The following is a 6,340-nucleotide window of genomic DNA, read 5'->3' on the forward strand; positions in this document are numbered from 1 at the left end:
GTTTCACTCTCAGCGGGGTCGAGGAAACCAGAAGCATCCGGTTTTCAGGGGGAAAACAGAGAATAGGCGAAAGCCCGAAAATCTGATGGTTGCAGTGTCTCCGACCCCACTCAGGCGTTTATTTTACAGCTGCTATGTTAGGTTAGAGTTGTTGAAACATTGTAGTAGTCTGTTTTTTCAGCATTGCTTTAAATAGTTTTTATCAATAAATGGCCTCAGGCAGTTTTCAACACTTGTGATATAGGTTGATGCTTGCTATTGTTGAGTGGAGATCAGGCACGCCTCCAGGATTACATGCCTGAAAGGGCATTTTAAATCCATGGGGGGGGGCACAACTAGTATTGCTTTAGAGCCCTAATATAACAAGGTTGATTGATCCTACTGCTGTTCAAATGTGCAAAATATGATCTAAAATGTAGCCTTACACAACAACCGTTGTTTTATATTTATTTAACCTTTATTTTGACAGGGAGTCAATGCTGAGACCACGGTCTCTTTTCCAGATGAGCCCTGTATAGCACCACAATACACATCGAAATACAATAAACACAAACTACACATTGATTTACACAATAAAATACACGTTATTATACACAACAATAAACAAAAAGCATAAGAAAATCATAAACGGACACATTGTTCAAGAAAAAGGTCCCCTAACGACCGTCTGAAATGCCATAGGCACCAATTCCTCCAATTTTAAAGTGTATTGTAGATCATTCCACATGCAAGGAAATTAAAGGCTGATTTTCCTAACTCTCTGGACACCAAAGGAGTCTCCAGAGTTAACCAACAAATGTTTTATCTTAACAGTGATGTTAGGTAAGTCAGAAGTTTGTTGAGCAGGGCTTTGTGTGAAAAAAGAGAGCATAATGATGTGATCTATGTGACTTCAAAGAGGTCCAGCCAACCTTTCGGTAAAGAATACAGTGATGAGTAATACAACTGTCTCCTGTGATAAAAATGAAGGGCGCTATGAAAAACGGCATCCAAGGGTTTAAGAGTAGAGGCAGCTGCTCCATTCAATAAAATAGCATTATCAACAGTATTGAAAGCTTTGGACAGGTCCACAAACAAAAGCATTGACAAGATCATAAACACATGAAGTGGTTGATGTAATAGTGCAATGGCCAGGCCTAAACCCAGACTGGTTTATCTTCAAAATACATTTGTAAAAAATATTAAAGTTTGACATTTTACCAAGGATTCAAGAATCTTAGCTAGACAAGGAAGCCTTGAAATGGGGCGATAATTATTCAGACAACTACTATCCCCGCCGTTATGGAGTGGCAGCACGAGCTGATTTCCAAAATGTTTGAATATTTCCTGATAACAATGTTGAATAAAAATGTGGGTTATTGAGCCAACAATGATGGGCGCTGCACACTTAAGCAGACCGGGATCCAATTGGTCGGCCCCTGTGGAGTTCTTGTTGTCTAAGCTAGCAAAGCATCCAGGACTTTTTCTGTAAATAGCCTAAGAGAAAAGCTTTTACTGTAATTTCTCTGATCATTCAGCAAGCGTCCCCTATCAGCATCCAGCCCAATATCATTGTGAATAGGCTTAGAAGTTCTTTCAAAGAGAGAGCCCGCTGAAATAAAATGGTGATACAGTAAAGGAGTCAATGATGGCATTTTCTTCTGTGAGGAGTCCCATGTCTGAATTAATTTATGGCAGTTAGGAGGAAGAACCATTCAGGGATTTGACAGTTTTCCAGAATTTAGCCGGGCTCCCTTTACAATCCGAAAGAGCGGTTACATAATAATCAGATTTAGCCTTTCTGATTTGTCTTACACAATGATTCCTCAGTTTCTTAAAAGCTTGCCAGTCCGTGCCTAAGCCTGTGTTCCTGGCCTTGACCCAAGCATCATGTCTTTTATGAATGACCTGATAATTCCGGAGTGTAACAGGCATTCGATCTACCTTTAACTCTTAATTTTATGAATGGAACATGATTATCCACAATAGTAGTGAAGACATCTGCAAAAAAGGCTGAAAGCTAAATCAGCTTCAGGGATAGCTGAAATACAACCAAGGTCACTAAAATAAAGATAATGTATAAAAAAAAAAAAAAAAAAAAAAAGCTTGTTCACTGAAGTTTTGTGATGACAGGGGGCTTAGATTTTTGTATTCTCACATCTCTAACACAAACAACTGGGCAATGGTAACTAATATCTTGGGCGAAGACACCAGTAGAAACGTCGTTATAATAACACAAGAAAGATACGCGCTTCACTACGACATACAGGTGTATCCAAAATGCAGCAGTAGCCGCTGTAGACGTACACGTAATTTGCGCCCACCAACACTCACAGATCAGCTCGACAGAATGAGCACCACTAGGCTATCAAATATTCTTACAGGCTTCATAGCTTCAACTTCAATCATTATAACTCTAGGCTACATTTCTGTCAAATTTGTGACACTACGCAATGAGCGTAACCTACAGTAAGCCAAGGCGCCACTTCTCCAGGTGCGCAATATTTTCTGTGGGAGAGTTTCAGAAAAGCAAACTAACTCAAACAAAGTGTATATTCATAGCTGATGTGAAATTTCCTACATGACAGTAGCCAATTTGAGTAAATGCCCATTCAGAAAGTAACACACACACACTATAGCAAGAGAACAGGGAAGAGGCGAAAAAGTTGGCTATGTGTTGTTTTCATAGCTTTCATAGCTACTGTAAAACTGATGTGAATACTATCACACAATGACTGTGGAATGCAAATTAATGGTAAGAGTGAACGTTTGCCTGCTTCCTTTTGTAGGCTACACACGGTATTGGTCCTATACTACTACGACATACAAAATGTACAAAAATGTAGGCCTATATGGTACACAATAACGTTATGACTATAACTACTGTTCCCTGAAGGAGGGAAACGAGGTACAACATACTATGGGGGAGTCACACACTCGCAACTTCGGATGAAAGATATACAATCACGCCTGACAAGGCCAATGAAACCTGCGCCTTGCTGGAAGTCTCGCCTTCCACAGGTGATAACCGTGAGGCTCAGAATCATTCCTTCAATTTAATACCGCTCTTCACCGGGGCCAAACAGGCATTGTACCTCGTTTCCCTTCTTCAGGGAATAGTAGTTATAGTCATAATGTTATGTTCCATTTCAGTCAGTCTACTTCTGTACAACATACTATGAGGAAGTATAATCACGCCCCAAGCCAACCCCAACGAGAAACAGCCCATGGCGGACAACCCAGACCTGACCTCATGGCGTGCTGCCTAGTGACTTTCCCCAGTCCCATCAATAAGCACGCTGTGGGCTACACTGGGAGCAATGACATCCAAGCCATAAAACCTCACAAAAGTGTGTGGTGATGCCCAACTCACCATAGCACAAATATCTCCTATAGTCAACCCTTTAAACAATGCCCAAGACGCTGCCAGTCCCCTGGTGCAGTGGGCGTGTACAACGCTAGGTAACTCTTGTCACTTGCTGTTATATGCCTGGGAAATAGCCTCCACAATCCAGTGGGAGAGACGCTGCTTAGAGTGCGCTCTGCCACAAACTGAATTATCAAAACAGACAAAAAGCTGGTCACATAACTGAATATCCTGGGTCCTTCAATGTATGTGCATAAAGCTCACACCGGACACAGGGCATGTAACCTCTGTTGCTCTTCAGAAGCAAACGGAGGAGGCGAAAAGGGACATAGTTCAAAACCTAAAGACCTGTAGGACATAGCCATGACTTTCGAGGCGAAGGCCGCATCATTAAGGCCATAAAGGGGGAGAGAGAGACACAGCTGCATGTGAGCTCTGCATTTTTCAAAATATTTTTTACAATAACATAGATTTGGAGTTAGATAAACTTGGATTTTTCGGCCGGGACATATACAGGATGCTTCCCTCCACAGCATAACCTTCACTCACGATCAAAACCCCAAACCTACAAACTAATTTTGGACAAAATTACCTGGAAGGATTATGTTGGGGGTTACCCTGAGTGTCAGGTGTGGGGCTACACCAATGCCATGATTACTGTATATATGTGATAACCTTTGTATGCTTGCAATGCGCATTCATGGAAAAGTACTGGGTAAATGGAGATGTACTGCTTTAGTTCTCAGGCTGAGAACTGCCTGCACCTGCTGATAGTCACGCAGCCTCAAGGCCGAGATAGTCTAGACATGTTTTTCTCATCTTAGATACTCTCATCTGGACACCATCCAACCTGGACTGAGACAGACCAGATACAACTTCAATTAGCACTGAGGTGTTGAATCCTTTGAGGCCAACAAATGGCAGGAGTCTCACAGGCTATCCACCCAAATCCAGAGACCTTTGAAGCCCTCTCCCGCTGTTCAGAGATCATCCACTGGCATTTTCTACAAGAAATCTGCCTCCAGAAATAAAAGCTTCTCCCAAGTGGGTGTGACATCTACTCCTGTTGCCTGCTGCACTGCTGCTTGGATCCCACATGGCGATCTGTTCACCGTCTGCCTTGGCTTGTCTCCCCCTGTCTGGTACAGGTACCCCCACCACACTCCCCCCTCTCTCCCGAGCTTTCGCTCAACTCCAGGACACAGGCACTGTTGGGGCGAGTGACTCTGAACTTACAATGGCTAGCCCCAAGTCATATTTTTTTTCTTGTGCATTTTGCTATTTGCCTCATGACTCCTGCATGCTTTGTTGACTATGAACTTTCTTGTTTACCCAACCGTGGGACAGACTATGTTTGTTCCCCCACTCGGGACTCTCAATTGGTTACACAGACTAACCCCCTCTCGCCGGCTTTGGATTCATGTTACCTGATGAAATGTCTGTACAATATGATCTTGTTGCCATCTAATGCACATTCAAATGTCATAAATCAACACTGCAGAGCTCTCCCTGTCTTCTGCCATGCCTTGATTGTATTACTGTTGATGATATCTGGAAATGTGCATGTACACCCTGGCCCATCTACTGTTGCTAGCACCAATTATGATATCAATTCTGATATATCTGATATCTGCTTCACTGATTACTGCTCTCGTAAAATCCTGGATTTTCTGCACATTAACACTAGAAGTGTATTACCTAAAATGGATCAATTGAAAGTGTGGGTTTACAGCTCCAATCCAGATGTGTTGGTCATTACTGAGACGTGGTTAAGAGAGAGTGTTTTGAATACTGATGTTAACCTTTCTGGCTATAGCCTTTTTCTGCAAGACAGATCTTCCAAAGGTGGGAAGTGGCAATCTTTACCCAGGATCACCTAGAGTGCTTGGTTGTCTTCCTCATGATGCCATCTATTTTGTGAAGTGCACCAGTCCCTCCTGCAGCAAAGCACCCCTCAACATGATGCTGCCACCCCTGTGCTTCACGGTTGGGATGGTGTTCTTCGGCTTGCAAGCCTCCCCCTTTTTCCTCCAAACATAACGATGTTCATTATGGCCGAACAGTTCTATTTTTGTTTCATCAGACCACAGGACATTTCTCCAAAAAGTACGATCTTTGTCCCTATGTGCAGTTGCAAACCGTAGTCTGGCTTTTTTATGGCGGTTTTGGAGCAGTGGCTTCTTCCTTGCTGAGTGGCCTTTCAGGTTATGACGATGTAGGACTCGTTTTACCATGGATATAGATACATTTGTATCTGTTTCCTCCAGCATCTTCACAAGGTCCTTTGCTGTTGTTCTGGGATTGATTTGCACTTTTCGCACCAAAGTATGTTCATCTCTAGGAGACAGAACGCGTCTCCTTCCTGAGCGGTGTGACGGCTGCGTGGTCCCATGGTGTTTATACTTGCGTACTATTGTTTGTACAAATGAACGTGGTACCTTCAGGCGTTTGTAAATTGCTCCCAAGGATGAACCAGACTTGTGGAGGTCCACAATTTCTTTCTAAAGGCACAGTCAACTTAGTGTATGTAAACTTCTCACACCCGGAATTGTGATACAGTGAATTATAAGTGAAATAGTCTGTAAACAATTGTTGGGAAAATTATTTGTGTCATGCACAAAGTAGATGTCCTAACGACTTGCCAAAACTATAGTTTGTTAACAAGAAATTTGTGGAGTGGTTGAAAAACGAGTTTTAATGACTTTCCGATTTCAACTGTAGGTCTAGAATGGGACACAAAGCTACGTAACTTTTCGTAATCAGGAAATACCACATGTACCAGCCGTCCCGGATCTTCGACATAGGAACCACTTAGATTGCCTGATTCTGGAGACTGGAGGAAATTTCCGCCCTCAAAATGGTCACTGAGGCTTCGGGAACAGTCGACGAGATGGTCAATCAATCAAATGTATTTATAAAGCCCTTCTTAAATCAGCTGATGTCACCAAGTGCTGTACAGAAACCCAGCCTAAAACCCCAAACAGCAAGCAATGC

This window comes from Salvelinus namaycush, chromosome 2, assembly GCF_016432855.1.
Source record: "Salvelinus namaycush isolate Seneca chromosome 2, SaNama_1.0, whole genome shotgun sequence".
Classification (NCBI taxonomy): Eukaryota; Metazoa; Chordata; class Actinopteri; order Salmoniformes; family Salmonidae; genus Salvelinus; species Salvelinus namaycush.